General features: G+C 41.7%; 1 pseudogene; it reads right to left on the reverse strand.

Moving 5' to 3' along the window:
- Window positions 1–578: 578 nt before the first annotated feature.
- Window positions 579–18,911, reverse strand: LOC143565072 (uncharacterized; annotated as a pseudogene).
- Between the last annotated feature and the right edge of the window lie 2,760 nt (window positions 18,912–21,671).

Raw genomic sequence — 21,671 nt, forward strand, 5'->3', positions numbered from 1 at the left:
TCAGAATTTGCCTTATGTGAAAATTTAGTTAAACTTGACTTGACTCTTGATTTGTTTTACCATTTTAAAACCTTAAATTTATCCTTTAGTACCATTCAATAATTAATATGGGAAGACTAAATATGTTGTGTACAATGAGATATTTGAAGGTTTATAAACAATTTTTGTATTTAATTTTTTTTCAAATTTATATATAATGTAATATTTAATTTCATATATTAGAAATTGTTATACAATCCTAACTTATACTACGTATATAAACATCATTTTTATTGATTTTAAATTCTTTATATAGCCCGTGCATTACACGGGTTACTAAGCTAGTTGACATAATAAGTCTTTAGCTTTCGAAATAATCAAATGAGTTAACTGAGTTCTTGACTAAGAAATGAAATACAGAAGTCAAAGAAGTTTATGGAATGAAATTATACGATCATTAAAGTGAAAACATAAATTGAAATTTGACCTTGTTAAAAGTCAACGTGTACATTTAGAGGCATGGAGAAACAAACATTATAACACAATCACATACTAGCTTTTTAGGGGTTGCAGAACTTTATCCGTGGGCGTTTAACAAATCAAGAACTTGAGAAAAGCTCGTGAACAACGGTCCCAATATCCATTCGATTTTGTGGAGACTCGAAAGAGCATTGCACTCCAATTTTCACTAAAGAAATCAAAGTCTTTCCATCAACGTCGTCACTTAAAAGTACTGGATCTAGAATCTGAAGCGTAGAACCATCAGCCAAGGCATTCCTAGCATAGGAATGCAAAGTTAGGCCTTCATCAAACATCGGGTCAGCAAAAGAATTCCATTGCTATATATGTCCCCACTGATTGAGACTTCACTTCCAAGTCCATATTCTGCAACTTATGCAAAGTTAATAGTATCGTATATCGTAGACTAAAAGAAGACATTTAAATGGACTAGTGACCATTAGCTTACCTGGAGGTGCGTACCCAATGGTTCCTCTGAAAATACTTGAGCTATAGTTGTTTGCATTAGAAACTCCTTCAAGGGAAAGAATTTTTGCAAGCCCAAAATCTCCAACACGAGCGACCATATCAGCATCCAGTAAAATGTTGCTAGGCTTCAAATCACAATGAACAACTACGTTGCCGCAGTGACAATGTAGATAATCAAGAGCACAAGCCACATCCTTGATAATGTTGATTCTTTGAGCAAGATCTAGCATTTGTTGTATTGAATGCAGCCAACTCTCCAAACTCCCATTTGGCATGAAATCATAAACTAAAGCTTTAAAATCACTGCCTTGGAAATCGATACTTGAACAAGAAGTTATAAGCTTCACCAGGTTGCGATGCCGAATATTTCTCAAGGCATTGCACTCAGCCATAAAACTCGTAAAACCTCCTCGAAAGTTAAGGTTCAACACTTTGATTGCCACAATGAAGCCACTTTCATCAAAAACTCCTTTGTAAACCGAAGCAAAGCTACCTGTACCAATCAGATTATCTAGAGAGAATCCTTCGGTTGCTTTGAAAAGTTTATCATATGAAATCCTCTCAAAAGATTCGGTCGATATTGTTTCTAATGATTTATGTGCACTCCTTTTTATACACAAATAAAACAAGAGAAATGACACCAAAGCTAAACCTACAAAAGTGGAAGATAGTGAAATTGCTACCCCCCGAACCGAAAGCTTTTTAGTACTTTTCTCAGAGGCGCTAGTTGTGCATTTGGGTAGGTGAAGCTCAGGTTCGCCAGCGCAAAGTCTACGGTTCCTAGTGATTGATATCATACTTGTGTTGGCAAAAACACCTTTAACAGGTACCTCAAGTTGTTATATGAAAGATCTAGGTACCTCAAATCCGTTTCTTGTAAATATGTTGGAACAGGCCCAGAAAAGCTATTTCGTGACAAGCTAACATACTCGAGGCCTTTCATAAAACTCAATGCCTACGGCATCTATCCATGGAAGAAATTTCTGGAAAGATTTAGTGTTTGAAGGCTGATGCAATTGCTAAAGCTACCTGGAAGTTCACTGGATAAATAATTATGGGACAAATCAAGATATCCTAAGGTTTTCAGGTTGCCAATCTCTTGCGGAAGAACTCCAGACAAATTGTTTTGACTCAGATCTAGACCAATGGTAAGTGAAGACAATTGGAATATTTCTTTGGGTACACTTCCGCTAAGGTTATTTACATAAAGTACTAGTAATAACAGCCTTTTGTAATTGCTAAAAGTCGATGGTATAACGCCTTCCAATTTGTTTACACCAAATACTACTTCAATTAGAAATGACATGTTTCCTATAGATGTTGGAATATTTCCAGAGAAAGCATTGTTGTTAAGATATAGTATTTCCATGTTTCGAAGCTTTCCTATGCTTTCAGGAATCATGCCCGTGAGGTTGTTTAGTTCTAGATTAATTTCAGTCAGGCCAAACAAATTGCCTATAGATGAAGGGAGACTGCCTAAGATATAATCCTTGAAAGCTCTAGGTGCTGCAGTTTGTATGAGTAGTTGCCAAGTGAACGACTTTCGGCAAGTTCTAAAGTCTCTAAGTTGCTACAGTTGGATAAAGAATCAAAAAGATTCTTGCAATCAACACTATTGCTATCAAATTTATTGGTACCAAGACCCAAATAAGTTTTTTTAGTTTTCCAAAGGCAATATTAAGTCTCCCTTTAAAATCATTTACGGAAACATCAAAAATTTCCAACTCTGAACAGTTTGATATCGAGGGTGGAAGGAATCCGTTGAAGTGATTGAAATCTATTGCTAGCATCCAGAGACGAGGTTGGCTCAAACATAAGTTTGTGGGTAGATTTCCATTAAGTTGGTTTTGTGGGATGCTTATAAGTATTAGCTTTGAAAGGTTAAAGAAAAACAATGGAAACTCCCCCGAGGAGGTCATTATCTCCGAGGACCAATTCTCTCAATTCTTTCAATTGATTGAAGGATTTCGGAATACTCCCTCCTAACAGGTTCCTAGCTAAAAAGAGGCCTATTAGATTTGTGAGATTGCCAATGAACGGTGGAATCCCACCTGCGAAGTTATTATTGCTTAAACTTAATATTTCCATCAACCGTAGCGCGCTAAAAATATTTGAAATTTTCCCGGACTACTTATTTGAATATAAGCTAACTAACCTTAGTTTTGAGCAACTTGATAAGTTGGCCGGGATTTCTCCTGTGAAAGAATTGATGTGAAGGGAAAGCTCTTGTAATCGTGACAAGCGGCCTATTTCATGTGGGATACTTCCATAAAACCGGTTGTCATCTAAGATGAGTGATTTAAGGAAGCTGAGGTTTCCAAGAAAAGGAGATAAAGAACCTTCTAAGGCTTTGCTAGTCAGATTCAAGCTTGTAACTCTTTGGTGTCGATGACCGCATGTCACTCCTTGCCACATGCAAGGAAGAGAATCGTTCCACGATTTGAAAACACCATGAGGATCGTTGTAATCATGGATTTGATTTTCAATAATGCAACATGATCCGTAGTGAAGAAGCGTGTATCGACTTACTTGTATACGATCAACGTTCCTCGGGTACAAGTGTGCTATATCACCGATGGTTTTCCGAGATACGAGTTCTTCCACCTACAAAACGAACAGCACCGTGAGCTTACCCCTCAGAAAGGGACAGAGGGGTCCTCTTTGAGGTAACCCTCCGGTGTGAGAATCATGTATTGTAGGAGAAGATAATCAGGATGTAAAAATGAGTAAAGGACTTAGAATATATTTTCTTGCCTCCCTTTGCACTGTTGAGGTGGTGTGGTATTTATAGTATTAGGGTTTCCAATGATTGGGCTCAGACCCAATTAGGGCCTTTTTGGCCTCCTCCTATTGCTTCGCGCCACGTGTACTTAGGACACCTGGTGCCTTTTCATTGATTATTCTCTGACCAATGTATTTCACCTGACCCATGTGCCATCACGTGGTGGCACATGGGCTTTGCTGAGTTGTCCACCCTTCATTGGCAGCTGTCAACATCAGCACATTCTTTATTCCTTAAAAGATACCTTCTGGAAGGTTGCCTGATGAGTACAATCATGGTTGTCCTTATCCTGATTTGGATTAGACTATTGTCTCATTTGTTGTGTGTCGCTTACGCGCGGCCTTTATGCGCCTATCCCGGGGATGCGCAAGGTCTTCTCTTTATTCTCACAGATGTTTCATGCGCTTGCGCGTATGTGATATGCGCCACGCGCAGATGTTTCATGCGCTTGCGCATAGGTTTTGGCTTTGTGTCTTCATGACATCCTGATTTCAAGCCTCTTGTCTATATCTTGAGGGTTTACCCGCCCCGCTCGATGTTAAGGCAGGTGCATACCCCTTCAAGCCCCCCAGTCTAATATGTGTCTTGTCTCGCGCGAGCGAGGTAAGATAGATATTAGACTTAATAGTTTGATTTTTCAATAGGGCTTGTTTTTTTCTTTTTCTTTTCTTGTATGCGCGTTGCGCGAAATTCCATCCCTTTGGTTAAAACGAATCGTCAATGCACGTGGTTGGTTGGTGTTGACATGCATCAGAGATAGAGACGTTATGTGTCAGACCTTTCGTGTGCTCGAGGTGCTACAGTGGCCTTTCACGTCTCCTCATGCAGTGTCAGGAACACGTGTCGCGCTTATGTTGGCCTGCGCCTGCGAGTGGGGGCGCGTGAGCGTAAATCTGATTATTACTTGTTTCTCTTTCTCTCCCCTGAGCCTATAAAACCAAACCTTTTGAACGGTTTTTTCTTCATCTCCACTGTCATTTTCAGAGCTTTTGCCTATCATTTACATTCCGATTAAGAGCTTTCGTCTTCATCCCTGAATTCCGTGCTTAAAGTAACCATATTGTTCGATTCGCAATTGTATATCTGATAACCCAGACACCACAATTTCCCCTAGTAAAAGCCGTGTAAAATCAGTGGTTATGTATACTTTGAAGAAAACCGGCAAGGGTATTCGGGTTGCCGAGACTTCGTCGGAGGAGGGGGGAAAGAATAAAACGGCGAAAAGATGGGACGAGATCCCCTGCAAGTTGAAACAGCCTGAGTTTGATAGTCTCATTGCTTCTCAGGGTTTTCTCCCTGAGTATGGTTGTCTGCTCCCGGCAGCCGGGCAGACGGCGACGGATCCTCCCGCCGGCTATATCTCTTTATATTCTCACTTTTTCACCCGCTGTAATCTTCGTCTTCCGATGACGAGGTTTATAGGTGCGCTCCTCCAATTTTACGGGATTCATATATCTCAAGTCCATCCCTGTGGATTAGTGCGCATGACTCATTTTGAGTTCATGTGCAAAGCTCAGCGCGAGGAGCCCACCCCTTGGCGCTTTCAATTTTTTTATAAGCCGAAAATCCAAGATTCTTGGTTCTCATTCACACCGCGCAGTCAGAAGGTTAAGTGATGCACTGTTACCTTCAAAAGCCTTCATGACTGGGCTGAAAATTTTTTTTATATCAAGGCTGGTGTTATTCCCATTTGTATGACCATGCGCGCGATTACTTCCGCGCCCGCGGATGATGACGTTCTTAAGAATCCATCTAGCGCGTGGGTTAAAAAATTAACTGCTGAACCATCCCCCGCCAAGAATATTTGCGAGGAAGCATTGGTGGGGGTTGGTATGAGCAAGAGGTGGACTGACAGCGAGACTGAGCCTGTCATCCATGTTGATGGCTCAGGTGGGTTGTTTGTTCATTGCATTAATTTTGCGCGAGTATAATTCGTTTTGCTGATATCACTTGTCTTGTTTTATGCAGAAAGCAAGGAATACATCCACGCCGCCTATGACGAGCATACAGAAGGTGGCTCTGTCGCCCTGAACGCTGGGGAAGTTGCTTTCCCTGATCGCTTCGATGATATGTTCATCCCTGTCGACTTAGAATTTTGCTTTGACAGCGATGCGCCTGGTAAGCCCTTGTATTTGTGTTTAGGCCCTTGGAATACCAAATTTGGTTTTAACATTTCTGTTGCGCGTATTGTAGATGCGCTCGCTAATTATGGGTTGGAGCCTGTGGAAGAGGAAGGGGAGGAGGAAGAAGCTGAAGCGCAAAAACTCAAGCGCAAGGCTAAAGGCAAAACTGGCGCAGGGGCCAGTAAAAAACAGAAAAAAAGATGATGCCTCTGTTGCCCAGAATCTTCCTCCTACTCAAGTGAAGGGACTTGAGAAAACCAAGGGTTTTACTTCCAAGTTTTCCTCGTCTTCTTTGCCTCAAGGTGTGGGCAATCCTCCAGTCCACACGAGGTATGGTGCTGCCACCTCATCTCTGCGCGCGGCAGACAATGGAAGCGGTGCTGCGCCTGCTGTTTCATCTTCTCCAACAGGTATACTTTGTTTATATTTTGTGGTTTTATGATCGTGATTCCGATAGAGTTATTAATGAAGCTTTGTTCACTCAAATGTTTGTAGAGCCGGCAACGTTGGTGGCTCAACCTCAGGCGCAACAAGGTGCCAAGGCTATGCCGAAAATTGTTTTGAAGTCCTCTGTTTTGCCCTCAAAAAGGGGGAAAATGGACTTCATGGCGATGCTTAATTCGCGGACTGCGGTGCGCCAAGGTATTTATTGCGCTTTGATTGTCTGATTTTTTCCTTTAGTTCAAGTCATGAATCATTTCTCCTTGTTGATTTTTTCATAGGAATTATAGCTGGCACCCAAGCTGCTGGTGGCACTGCTAGCGCTGGCGCCGTTAGTTCTGCTCCTGCTCCAACAAGTACTGAATCTCCCCTCATTGGGATCACTAAAGAGCAGGAGACTATATTTCGCGCTACTCTAACAGCGTCAAGACCTCCCTCACCCCCTCCTGCGCGCAGCCCTCCTCGCGAGACTATTTTTGATTCTTCCATGTCGCAGGAGAAGAGACCTGTTATAGAGGATGACGAGGAGGTTAATTTTGAAAATTCTGATGGTGGCTGCGTGAGCCCTGTAGCGCCACGAGATTTCGTGGCGCAGCCTTTTTCTCATGGGGCAGGCAGGAGCTCATCAGCTGGCGCTAATCTTTCTGCCGGTTCTCCTCAGGTATAAGTTTATTTTGCTCCGCTGTGCAGACTTCCAAATTAATGTTTAGATAACTAAAACGTTTCTTTGCGTTGCTTTGTGTTTGTAGGGAGCCGATCATATATATCGACCGAGCTGGAGTATCACTGAAGAGAGCTCATTCCAATCCTTGGGCGTATGTGAAGACTTTTGGGCTCACTCTGTTCCTCCAGCTGAAAGGAGGTTTCAAGAGGACCGCGCTCGCGTGGATTTGCTTAATGACCACCTTTTTGCTGGGTCTGCTTTTTTTGCTGCCTCCCAAGAGCTTCGCAATGATTATATAAAGGTACGTGATGCCCTTGTGGAGGCCAAGCAAGAGGCTAAGATTTCTACTTGGAATCTTTCTGATGCCCGAGAGAAAGCTGAGAAACTACAAGCAGAACTTAGCGAGAACCGGGAAAGTTCCAACGCTGCTTTTGTGAAGCGCGGGCTTGAGCTGCAAGCTGCGCGAGAGAAACTGCAAGTGGCAGAGGCAGATGCGGCAAAGCACGCGCGTCAAGCGCGTGACCTGGAGTTGGCAGTGGAGGCGCGTGACCGAACTATTGCGCAGGTTAATACTGAAAAATCTTTGTTGGAAAGTGAGGTTGCGCGCCTGAAAAAAGAGCTTGTTGCTGCGCAAGCAGAGAAGAAAGAAACCTTGGCGGCGGCGGCGTCCGAAAAGGAAGATCTGAAGCAAGCCAAAGAAACTGTTGAGTTGTTAAACTCTCAGATTCCTGCTTTTGAGACGTCTGTCTCTTCTCTTGCGCAGGATCGTCATTGGCTGATTTCACAGGGTGTGACTCGTTGCGCTTATGCCATGAAATATTCAGACGATTTCCAGACCCTTGTGATGGACTGTAATGCGGCGTCGCGCTTGGTGGGTCGGGCTGAGGGGTTTAAGGATGGTTATGAATATGGCATGCTAAAGAAGAATCCATCCGACTACCCTTATCAGCTTGACGCTGTCTGCGCTGACATGGCTGAGGTGGGGGAGAAGTACTTGAATACTCCAATTCCCATCCTTGAGCAGATATTTTAACCTTAATGAGTTTACTTGACTTATTTTCATAATCTTTTGTACTTATACTGTTCCTTGTGACTTGCAGATAGCCGCGCTTGCTGACCAGCCCGATCTTGGCGCTTTAAAGAAATTACTTGATGAATGTGAAGGGATTGGTGGCAATGATGATGGCGCGGGCAACGCTACCTCTGCCAGCGGCTCTGGCGTGGCCCAAGGACCTACTCCTGACGCTATCATGACAGAAGACGACTATATTCAAGACGAACAGCTTGATTATGGTAAGTTTGGAGATGACGAGGAGCGGGCTGCGCCAGATGCTGAGGGAGGAAATTATGATGAGGAAGATGAAGAGGCTGATATTAACATAGAGACTTGAAAAGCCCTTCTTGTTTTTTTTTTTTTTTTTTTTTGTGTTTGTAGTTTTTACCTCATCATTTGTAAACTTCTATGTTTCGGAATGAAAGTTTTTTTTTCCCTTATTCGCATCTTGCGCATTCCCAATTCATCTCTTTATATTGCATGTGTGTGCTTGTTGAATATAATGTATGCTTACACATTGAAACTTGAACAAGGTTGTAAGGAAATTATTTTTACTTAATCCTTAACAGTTGTCATATTTCAAGTTTCTTTTTTTGCGATATTCTGAATATGCTGACACGTGCCTTGGCATTTCATTATTCCTCTTTTGCGCGACGTTATCGTGCATTTATTATAGGGAATTATGAATGAGTTTTTTAGCCTTTACGTGTCAGTATGTGTTACTCTGCTTATATCCATTATAATCCCATGCGCGGCCCCGACCTGAGACCTTAACAACTATGCTTTGGCATGTGCTTTGCCTTAGTTGTGCTTAGGTATTTTTATGGTCCAGCTGCGCAATACGTAGGATGGATGCTATGAGTAATTTGAGCTAAGGCTCATATTATTGGGCTAAGGCCCTGACGTTTTAGAGTTAAAACTCGTTAACGCGTCTGAGCTTGAAACTCGCGCATGTATGTTTTACGTCGTTTTATTTTTAGTTTGATGTCAATACAATGTTGTCATATTGCTCAAAATTAATAAAGGGAAGTGTGAAACATGTATGCAAAAGGTAATAGAACGCATATAGAGCGTATCATTATTCATAATGGCTTAAAAAGCCTTGATTACAAACTTGACAACTTTTACATGAAACACTTTCTAAGTTGTGCTGCGTTCCATGTGCGTGGGATCTTCTTTCCATTTAAATCTTTTAAAGCGTATGCGCCTTTTCCCAATTTTTCCGAGACTTGATAAGGTCCCTCCCAGTTGGGAGACATCTTTCCCGGGGGTATTGCGCGACTAGCTTCATTGTTCCGAAGGACAAAATCATTCTTCTTGAAGTGTCATTCTTTCACGGGCTGATTGTAGTATTTTTCTAGCTTTTTCTTGTATTTGGCTTCACTGATGATAGCCGCCTCTCTGCGTCCCTCAAGCAAATTGAGATCCAACCTCCTTTCTTGCTCGTTATCCGTCTTACTCATCATGAGCACTCTATAAGATGGGCATCCAATCTCTGCTGGAATCATAGCCTCCGTTCCATAGGTTAGGCTGAACGGGGACTCGCCATTGCTGGTTTTGCTTAATGTCCTGTGTGCCCACAGGACATAAGGTAACTCCTCGACCCATGCATGGGACTCTCCCTCCAACCTTTTCTTCAGCCCATTCAGCAAGCTTTGGTTCACGCGTTCCACTTGACCATTCCCTTGAGGGTGGTATACTGAAGTGAAGACCTGATTGATGTGCAATTCCTTGAACCACCTGGATATCTTCCTGTCAGTGAATTGTTTGCCATTGTCGCTCACGATTTCCATGGGCAGGCCAAAACGGCATACGATGTGGCTCCAAATAAATTGCTTCATTGCCTCGGCTGTAATTTTTGCCAGTGGCTTGGCTTCAACCCATTTTGTGAAATAGTCTACTACCACTACCAAAAACTTTACTCGCCCTGGCGCTTGTGGTAAGGGACCTACAATATCGATTGCCCACTTGTGGAAAGGCCATGCAGAGGTTACCGGAATCAAGTTGTTCTTTGGCCGCATGGTATTTGGCGCATAGCTCTGACACGCTTTGCATTTTGGATCTCTTTTAACGCGTCCAAGTACATGCCTGGCCAATAGTAACCTGCGTTCATTGCCTTGGCGACCACCATGCGCGGGCCAGCATATATTCCACAGATTCTTTCGTGTATCTCTCTGATCACATAGCTTGCTTCCTCAGCGTCTAGGCATTTCATGAGTGGTCCAAGATAAGAGCGTCGATATAACGTACCATCGAGCATTTCGTAGTTTTGACTTGTGTCTTATCTTTCTCGCCTGTGCGCGATCGTCTGGTACCTTTCCCTCCTTCAAGAATTCCATTATTGGAGTTATCCATGATGAAGGTGTTGTATGAATTACAAGAACAGACTTCGCTCCCACTGACGGGTTGCTCATTACTTCCACCCTGACATCTTTGCCAAAATGATCGAAGCTGGTTGATGCCATCTTGCTTAGCGCGTCGGCAGACTTATTTTCACTGCGCGGAATGTGTATGATTCTGAAAAAGTCAAATTTTTCGGTGAGTTTCTTCGCCTGCTCTAGATACAGAGGCATGGTGTTCTCCTTGGCATCATAAAGGCCATTGACTTGTGCTGCTACCAGGTATAAATCTACATGAGCCTCTAGCTTTTTAACTCCGAACTTTTGCGCGATGCGCAAACCAGCCAGCAGGGCTTCATACTCAGCTTCATTGTTGGTGCTCTTGAAATCCAACCTGATTGCGTAAGTATACTCATGATTTTCTGGATCCACCAGTTTGAGGCCTGCGCCGGACCCTTCGTTGTTTGAAGCTCCATCAGTGAATAATCTCCAAATGTTTTCTTCATTATTGGCTTGCGGAGGGTCTACTTCGCGCTGAGCCTCTTCGAATTTTCCTTCAGGGATTTCTGCGATGAAATCAGCTAAGACTTGTCCCTTGATTGCTGGACGAGGCTTATAGGTGATCGTGTGCTCCCCTAATTCCAGCGCCCATTTTGTCAGCCTTCCTGAGAGCGCGGGACATCGCAAGACTTGCTGGATGTTGTAATCAGTTAGGACTTCAATAGGATGACCATTGAAATATATGTGAAGCTTGCGCGACGCATGCGTTAGTGATAAAACTAACTTTTCTATGATGGTGTAGCGCGTCTCAGGATCTGTCAGCACCCGACTTACATAATAAATTGGTGTTTGGATTCCCTTGTGATCCACCAATAATACTGCGCCAATGGCGCGCTCTCCTGCTGACAGGTACAACGTTAAAGTTTCACCAGGTAGTGGAGCTGTGAGCGCAGGCAGATTTATCAGACATTCTTTTATCTCACTGAAAGCTTGCTCGGCCTCAGGCGTCCACTTGAATTGGCTTTTCTTTAAGCAATTTCTCAGTGTGTTAATGAATGGGGTAGATTTGTTTGCATGGTTTGCTAGGAACCTGTTAATTGATACCAATCTACCATTCAACTTTTGAACTTCCTTCATGGTGGATGGTGAGGGCATGCAGAGGATAGCCTCCACCTTCTCTGGGTTCACCTTGAAACCATCCTTGGTGACCATTACGTCGAGAAATTTCCCTTCTTCAACACCGAATGTGCATTTGCTCGGGTTGAGCTTCATGTTTACTTCCTTTAGGCGCCGAAGGGTTTCTTCGATGTCTTTGAGCATTTGTTTTTCCTCCCTGCTTTTAATCACCAAATCATCCACGTAGACTTCTAAGTTTTTTCCAATCTGCTCGTTGAAAATTGCATCCATGAGTCTTTGGTAAGTGGCTCCTGCATTCTTCAAACCAAATGGGCATTTTTGTGTAACAGAAAACACCCTTGTCAGTTCTGAAAGCAGTCTTGTCTTCATCCTGTGGTGCCATTTGAATTTGGTGATAGCCCTTATAGGCATCCAGGAAACATTTGAGCTTAAATGGCACCACAGAGTCCACCTTCATGTCAATGTTTGGGAGGGGGTAACAATCTTTTGGACACGCCTTGTTGAGGTCCTTGAAATCAATGCACATTCTCCATGACCCATTGCTCTTCTTTACCATCACAGGATTGGCTACCCATGTTTGATATCGTATTGGGCGAATGATATTCGCGCACAGTAGATCTTCTACTTGCTTATTCATGGCCTTTATCTTCTCGTCTCCCATGACTCTTTTCTTTTGAGCAATTGGCTCCACGGACTTGAATGTGTTGAGAGAGTGCTGCGCCAGGTCTCGCGGAACCCCAGTCATATCAGAATGTTGCCACGCGAAGACTGACATATATGTTGTGAGCAATCTTTTCATTCTCACTCTTGTGTCATCTGATATCGTAGCTTCGATTGTGATTGTTTGTTCTGGGAATTTTGGGTTGAGAATCCATTCCTCTGGCGCGTTGTTTGCCACCGGAAGCTTCATTCTCCCCTCTCGAGGTATACTTATTACTGCGCATAAGTGATCTCGGTACACAAATGTTACTCCTGTTGGTGTTGGGAACCCCAACGCGCCATGCGCTGGTGACGGTATGGCGTTGAATTGGGCAATCGTTCCTCTGCCCAAGATCATACTATGGCATGAAGTGGTGGGCAAGACCAGGAAGTTGACAATTTCAGCTCGCTTGTGCTTCTCATCCCCCATAGTGAGTTCGAATTGTATCTGACCTAGGGGGTGAATAATTTCGTTTGAGACACCCGAGATTGGTGCACTCACAACTTCAAGCCTTGCTTGGTCTTCTGGATCCAACTTCCTGAAACATTGCTCATACATGATGTCTGACTCACTACCGGTGTCCACCAGGACTCTTGACACCTCATAATGAGCGATGTGTGCAGTGATGACTAGAGGGCTGCTGATAGACGGACCTCCTCTGATTCTTGGAAAGATTACTTGTTGCTCGCGCCAATCCCCTTGGATTTGCGCGCTTCTCTTCCTCGATCGTTGCCCTTGCCTTCTTCCGTCAGCTACACAGATTCTTTTGAATTTTTTACTGGCTGAGGCTCCGTCTGGTTGTTCGTTCTCTGGTCTTGGATTTTTTACCAGGTGAGCCAACTTGCCTGATTTCACATCTTTTTCGATCGCATCCTTCAAATGATGGCATGCATCAGTGTTGTGCCCTGTGGATTTGTGAAACTCACAATATTTGCCACTGTTCGGTGGTCCCTTATGGAGTAATGGCCTGGGGTTTTTAAACTGGACATTCTCTGTGCTTAACACTTGCGAAGGCGTTTTGGTGATGGGAGTCCATATTCTTGGTAGAGGTCTATTAGGCTCTCTGCCGCCTTCCTTCTTGTCACCTTCTCCGCGATTAAGAATGTCTTTTTGGGGTTGGGGTGAACTTTGTTGCGCTTGCTTTTCTGTAGGAGAATAATTGGTTTGTTGCAACCTGGACCATACGGAGTTTTGTTTGCGCCTCTTTTCATTGTTGCGTGGTGATTCTGTTTGATGCCCTTTATCTCTTGCTCTGTCTTGGGCAATTTGTTTTTCATTTCGCGCGAAGACTCGCGATGCTTCCATAAGCTTAGCCCAAGTGGTTGGCATGCCTTCTCTGATCACGAGAGCTCTGCGGAGTTGATCATTGCGCGCACCTTGTATAAAGGCCACGCGCAAGAGTTGTTCAGTGATGCCTCCAATTGCAAGAGATTCCTGATTGAAACGAGTTATGTAGTCTTCAATGGTTTCATCATTCCTGCGTACGCAGTGCATGATGTCATCGGGGTCGCGCGTGTGTCTGCGCTGCTGTACAAAGTGAGCCTGGAACTTTTCCAATAGCTCTTTAAACCCATCGATTTGTCCTGTCGGCAAGCTTTCGAACCAGACACGCGCTGCGCCCGTGAGGCAGCGAGCAAACATGTGACACCATGTTGGCATCGTCCAGCTTTCTAAGTTTCCAGTGTTATAAAAACCTTGTAAGAAATCATCTGGATCTGTTGTACCATCATACTTGCCTAAACCACTTGGCATCTTGGTTTTGTGTTGAATGGGAGCCTTCGCGATGCGCTCAGCGAATTTTGAATGTTTTACCAAGATGGCTGGCCTATATGGTGTGGTTACGTCCACTTGCTCTTTCGCTTGTGGGTTGTATGGTGTGTATAAATCCATATCAGCTTTGGCTCCAGGTGCTATGTGCATGTGTGCGCGAAGCTGTGAACCTCCTGCATGAGTATCTCGCGTCTTCTTCATGCTGTGCACCTCTTCCTCATCACTAATATCAGCTTGTTCGGTGTGAACAGAATGACTGTCTTCCAGCACGCGCGTCTTTTTTGTTGTTCCCTGAATGGTTTGTTTATCAAATGCGAGCCTTTGTGTTAAATCGGCTAACTTTTTGTGTTTTACCAACTCATTGTATTTGTCCATTAAACGCCGGTGTTCGTTTATGAGCCATTCTTTAGGGTCATTGGTTTCAACTTCCGGGCCCATTGGTCCTTTTTGTTTTGCACCAGTCAGATTTTGGAACGTGAGATCGTCTGGGGGAGTTTCAGTTTGACTATGAGGTGTTGTGTTGAAGGGGTGGTTACTGGTGGTGCGCGTAGTGTCACGCGGCGCCCTTAGAACCTGATGTCCCTCATTAACATCCTCAAGCTCATTATCCTCCAGAACTTGATCATTGTTTCGAACACCGGAAACCATGGTGAAGAGAAAATTGATGAAATAGTAGTTTTGTTGCCGTTGTAACAGGTGATGGCGCCAATGAAGAAGCGTGTATCGACTTACTTGTATACGATCAACGTTCCTCGGGTACGAGTGTGCTATATCACCGATGGTTTTCCGAGATACGAGTTCTTCCACCTACAAAACGAACAGCACCGTGAGCTTACCCCTCAGAAAGGGACAGAGGGGTCCTCTTTGGGGTAACCCTCCGGTGTGAGAATCAGGTATTGTAGGAGAAGATAATCAGGATGTAAAAATGAGTAAAGGACTTAGAATATATTTTCTTGCCTCCCTTTGCACTGTTGAGGTGGTGTGGTATTTATAGTATTAGGGTTTCCAATGATTGGGCTCAGACCCAATTAGGGCCTTTTTGGCCTCCTCCTATTGCTTCGCGCCACGTGTACTTAGGACACCTGGTGCTTTTTCATTGATTATTCCCTGACCAAGGTATTTCACCTGACCCATGTGCCATCACGTGGTGGCACATGGGCTTTGCTGAGTTGTCCACCCTTCATTGGCAGCTGTCAACATCAGCACATTCTTTATTCCTTAAAAGATACCTTCTGGAAGGTTGCCTGATGAGTACAATCATGGTTGTCCTTATCCTGATTTGGATTAGACTATTGTCTCATTTGTTGTGTGTCGCTTACACGCGGCCTTTATGCGCCTATCCCGGGGATGCGCAAGGTCTTCTCTTTATTCTCACAGATGTTTCATGCGCTTGCGCGTATGTGATATGCGCCACGCGCAGATGTTTCATGCGCTTGTGCATAGGTTTTGGCTTTGTGTCTTCATGACATCCTGATTTCAAGCCTCTTGTCTATATCTTGTGGGTTGACCCGTCCCGCTCGATGTTAAGGCGGGTGCATACCGCTTCACGTAGGAAGATTCGAATCGGATCCAGCAACATTCATTTGCATAAGAACAACAATAAGCATGGCTGCTTTTAAGAAGAATGAATAGCACATAGTTACCGGTTTAAGTCGATAGTGAATCGTCTATTTGTCCAAATATAATCAAACTAACTGTTATTCAAAAGATTTATAGTTTGATGTCAAGTCATTAGACTTTTCGACTTTGCATTATTGTAGTTCACATGGTCTAGCTATTTAAGTCCAATAGACATGATTAAAGGTAAGACTCAACTCAGTCAAGAGTTGAGTAATTGGATTAAGAAAACTATGACAGGACCTTGGAAAGATATTGCTAGTGAGGTTGGCACTGTGCACTAATGAATATTAATGTGAATGCACACCACAAATTGAATGGACAATTGGGTTGGTGACTTGGTGGTGGTCCTTTATGTGAAAACTTCAAAAGAGTGACGGGTCTAGGAATTTTGCTCAGTGGGTGTCAAAAGAAGTCGATCTAGAATGGGTCATGTCAAAGGTTAAACCAAAACGAGTTGGGTAAAAAAAATTGCATTAGATAAACTATGTATAGAAATGTAAGCAACAAGTTGTTCTTAAATATAATAAGCAAAACACATATTACAATTGATCTCTGCTTGATATTATTTTTTAAAAACGGTCAATTACAGCTTTATTCATAACACTTGCAAGTGTCTCTTTTTCAACAGCTACAAATTACAAAGCATTCAATCTTTCGTATTTTCGCACACTATTAATCACTGTACATACTTGAGATGTGAAACATAAGACACTTGTTAAACTTCGGCTTGGAATGTTCGCACACTATTAATCAATGTACATACTTGAGATGTGAAGCATAAGACACTTGTTAAACTTCGGCTTGGAATGTTCGGCTCAGGAAATTGGTTTTGGGGCACTAAAAAAATTATGAACGGAACACTTGGGTCTTTGGGCCTAACACAGTAGAAGTTTATAAAGGAAACTATAGATTTGAGAAAGTGCAATTACTCTCTCTGACGAAGCACTGGATCCGCCCCTGGGCCTGAAGATGGAGAAATGGCCCAAGTTCAACAGCTGAAGTCAAGTGATAATTTCTTATGGCACTGATGGAGGGAGAAAAATTTTCCTATGAATTCTGTATATTTAGGTTCTTGGGTTTATAATATTTGGTCATAAATTTTTCGTGTCGAGTAACATAATAAAAATGCAATATCATAACAAAAGTATATCATTCATATTCAATAATATACTAAATCATTTAAAATTTAAAAAGAAAAAAAATGCATATGATAATCGTTTCCTACGGGTTCACATTTTAAAAACAATTCACAACATTTTTGTAAGTGGTATTTTGTTTGGTTTTTAATAAATTTGACCTTTAACTTTAAAAAGTAAAAGTTGAACTGATAATTTGACCATGCTAAAGAGTTGTTAAGGCCATGAAGCACATCACAAGTAGTACACAAAGATCGTCATAAAGATTCACACATTCATCCATACCAATAGATATCACTAGATAACATTCGGATGCACAATTTAACATGTTTCATAAGTAAATCAATTAGATATCTCTAGTCTATGGTTGGTGTAAGCAATAGTTGGTATCATACCTCGACATAGTACCAACGAAGGTCGAAGGGTACACTTTGGTACAACCCAGACTATGTACCATCTGTCACATCGTTCCAACTTTCACGTCGGTTTTTAAATATCACTGCTTTCTATGGACAAACACCAGCAATAACAATTTGTTATCGTGGGTTATGAATTTAATAAAAGAATTGGAATAATCTTTATTAGTATGTTCTAAACGTTAAGAAGATCGATTGATAACTCGTCTAAGAAGTGATTAAGCATCATTTTCTTGATCTCAATCACAATGTTTTCTCGATCATCTTCAAAATCATTCCAATTCATTCGTTTATCCATTTCTCGAATGCATACTTCTCTTCTACCTTCCATCTCCCACTCTAAACATCCATCATCTTCCCCTTTAACCCAACATTTTGCAACATTTAAAACCCTAGATTCTAATCTACCATTGTTCTTCACATCCTTACCAGTGATCAACTCATCCCTAAAGTAATCTAATAACAAACAATCCAAGCTTAAGTCCCACTCGTCAACGAAGCTTGTTGTTTTCACATGATCCATTAACTGAATCGCCTGTTCTTCTATTATAAATGATTCGGTATCGTGTAACTCAACACTCTTGTTTAGATCATCGACGAAAGAAGGTTTCTTCATCTCCATATCTTCAAGGATTTGATGAATTGGAGATAAGGCTTCTACATGTTCATGTGTGAAATCAAGAACCGAAATAGGACTAAATTGTTCCTCTTCTTCTACAAGCATGATCCGATCCTGTATCACAATTTAGACACGTTTATAAGCCCCAAATTTTATCAACCAAAAAATCATCAAAAATTTTAGGGCGTCACGATTTTTGGTCTGCCTGGCTTGGTTCGGTTTGTGTTAAAACCAAAACTTTCGGTTTTTAAATTTTTAAAAACCGTTCAGTTTTTAAAAACCATTTAGTTTTTATTTTTCCATTTGACCTTTAAAATTTTGAGTTGAAAATTTTTTTTCCCCAAAATAATAAATGTTGGCCTAATAATACTCAAATTACATAATTATTAAATTTTTATATTTTTTTTAAAATAAAAAAAACAAATTAGATTTTAATAATTTCAAAGTTTTACAGTTGGCCGATAATAATCTAATCTTAGACAATACCTTTAACCGGTCCCATATTTCACACTAATTTTTTTCATCACACATCCGTTAAAAAAAATAATTAATAAATAGTAATAGAGCTTTAAATTTAAAAACAAGAGTCGAGTTCGAGTTCGAGTTCGAGTTCTGTGTAAGTTAAACTGTCGTTTGCAAATGAATCACAATTATTACCTTTAGATCTCCGGTGTTCCAACCGCCACCGGAGATATTAATGTGAAATATCTTCTTATCTGTAACCTCCAATTCACCGGAGACTTCACGGAAACACACCGGCGAGTCATCACCGACGGTGAAATCACTATCGCACCAGCTACTCCTCGGCGTACCGGCGGAAGTTGTGGTAGCGGTAGTAGCCGTGCACCGAGGAGACTCCGGCGTGACGTCAATCTCCACCGGATCCGTCAGATCACGAAACGACTTCCACCGGAGAATATCCTTCACCGTAACCGACGTCGTCCTGGTCATCTTCGGCTCCGGTACACGTGGCACTGACCTAATTTTGTTCGAAAACCGACGGGAGATGCTCCGGCGTAAAACCGACGGAGATTTGACGGCGGCGTGGAGGATGACAGAGATTGTGGATTTGCGACGGCGCGGGAACGGGAGGTTTTGGTCTTGAAGGAAGTCTTTGAGCATGCGAGGTTGAATTACAGCCATGGAAGAAGTGATTGTGTTGCAGGTGTGACTTGTGAAGAAGATGATGACGTGGCAGGAGGTAGATATAACTAAATAACGTGTTACGTTACTTATGAGTGTGTGTGAGTGTATGTATATATGGTTTATATGGAGAAGAAGGTGACACGACGTGAAGCTTCTAATGAAACGACAAAATAATTTAATTTACTACCAAATATTTCGACTCCTTATGGGTACGTACTATTTTTGTTTTTATTTTACTTTATTATTGTTTTAGTCAAATGTGTTCAAATGATATTTTAATAGGATAAAAAACTACTAGTTATTATTAATAGTTTAATACATAATATATATACCAGAGTATTAGGGGGGTGGAGGTGGTTCACAAGCCATCACTTGCTCCCACCAATCACGGTGTGCCATCTCATCCCATCACTTTTCATCACTAGTGATGGAATTTTGGTGGGGGTAGTGGTGTGATGGAATTTTTTTTTACAATAAATACTATTACAAGGTTAAATTAAATAAAAAATAAAACAAGATTAAATAAATATTACAAAGATAAATAAATTAAAAAAACCGACAAAAAAAAAACCTACGGCGCTTCCCAACCCCACTTCTAGCATAGCTCGCGTTTGCGTTGAAGTATGATCGACCTAAAGGGTTCGTTAAGATATTCGTGCAGTTGTACGATGAATGTTAAATCGGCGTTTTTTTTTTGTTTTCATTCAAATGGTTAATATACGCCTCGTCACGTTTTAATTTTGAAGCAAGAGCTAGTTGCTTTCGCTCCTTCGTCTCGACCATTTCCGCCAACTTAGCCGACTTGTATTCGTTGAAGTCCTCGGCCACCGTTTCCTTTCCTAGTCTTCGTCGGGATCGTCTCCGGGTTGATCGTTCAAGTTCATGTTCGGCATGTTGCTTGACAAGCCGTCAGTAGACGTTGTGTAGAAGAAGGTGGAATAAACGGTTGGTTTTGATACGGTGTTGATGAAAACGGTGAATTAAATGTTTGAGATTGAAATTGTTGGTTTTGGAACGGTTGTGGTTGAAAAGGTTGTTGTTGGAATGATTGGGTTGTGTCGGGTTCATCTTGTATTCGGAATCTCGCCGGCTCGCCAAGATTTTGTCGAACCTTTGGTCGGGATTGGGTTTTCTTTGAACCCGAGCCACGTTTCTTTGAACCCTCCATTTGTGTGATGTTAGAATGTTGTTTGTAGTAGAGGATTTGAGTTAGATTTGAGTTGGATTTGAAGATGGATTTGATTATATTTATATAGGTTAATTAAGGTTTTTTTTTTAATATTGCAACGGTAACAAGCTTCCAACGGTTGAATTGATTTGTGTGATGGCCATCACGGCCGGCCCCCCATCACGCGTGATGGGAGGACCGGCGGCGGTGTTCCACAAGCCATCACGAGTGATGGGAGGTCCATAACGGACCACCCCGTCTCCCCTTAGATTATTATTAGATAATAAAGCACTTTTTCATTTTTCAACGTTGTATACTTTGATATCTATTACAAACTAAAGAAAGGATAACCAATGTTTTCTTAACCGAATCGGATAGTGTAAGGGACAGACAACCGGTTCATAGATCAGATTGGCCGAACAAATTTGGTAAAAAACGACGGTTAGGGTTGAAAAAAGATTTTGCAAAAAAAAATATTTTTTTCATAGTAAATCGGTTCAACCGGTCCGATTTTCTGGTTGGACCGGCCAGTTAGACGAGCAAACTACGTACCGGACCGGCTAGTAGACCGGATCCCGGTCGGACCGATCCGCTTTTAACAACATTAAGGATAACACAACCTTCTCTTTCTTTCCCTTTTATGTCATACATTATCTATTTTAATTGACTAATTGAAACAGGTCTTATGAAAACCTTCTAACAAAGCATACAACTCGCTGCGATATTCATATTATCAGAAGTAATACTTTCGGGTTAATGATCTTGCCCACCAGGAAGATGTTGATACCTTATTTAATAGATTTTTTCCCATCGCCGTCGTGAAAGCATTATTTAAGAGCTTACGGTTTGTAACATCGTCAAGTCAAGCAACTCCTGTTCAACGGGTCATGCATAGTAATGTTATGACTCCAAGATCAGCTAATGTAGTTTTTAAAAAATTGGGTTTTGCAATTCAAAAAGGAGTAGCGGCGCAGCTTGTTACCCGCTTGCCTTCTGTTTCGATGTAATCGTGTAAAATATATAGTCGGTTGTTATATCAACAATAATCAATCAAGCTACTGAAAAAAAAAGAGAAGCTATTTGAATAGTTTAACCACCTCTAATACAGTAATACTCATTTGTCACAAACTTGGCATGCAAGGGCTTTTCAACATCCTTTAATCCCCAAGGATTAACCATTCTGTCTTGGGTATCATTGAGGTTCACTGGTTTTACGCTGTCTTAACTCATTATTAATGAGTATATATACTAATCTTTGATTAACGGGCTATTGACAAGTTCAAACACTTCTAACATAAGTCATACACCATTTGTGTGATGCTTCTTTCAACGACATTACTTTTAAGAAAAATGTAACAATAGTAAACTTAGAATCTTACAATCGGAGGCTTATCATTGATTTCATTATATTTCTTTAACTACCCTATCAACGATAACTATAACATGTAAAGATTAATAACGCTAGATAATCTTATTAACACAAATTTTGGTCAATAAACAAACACTCTCAGAATACCTCTATAGTTCAATGATACAATGTATAGAACGACAAACTAAATAAACCCGAATCAATCTATTCAAATGACTGAT

This window comes from Bidens hawaiensis, unplaced genomic scaffold (genome assembly GCF_021521415.1).
Source record: "Bidens hawaiensis isolate Kalapana, Puna unplaced genomic scaffold, B.hawaiensis_p1.1 tig00022253_1, whole genome shotgun sequence".
Classification (NCBI taxonomy): Eukaryota; Viridiplantae; Streptophyta; class Magnoliopsida; order Asterales; family Asteraceae; genus Bidens; species Bidens hawaiensis.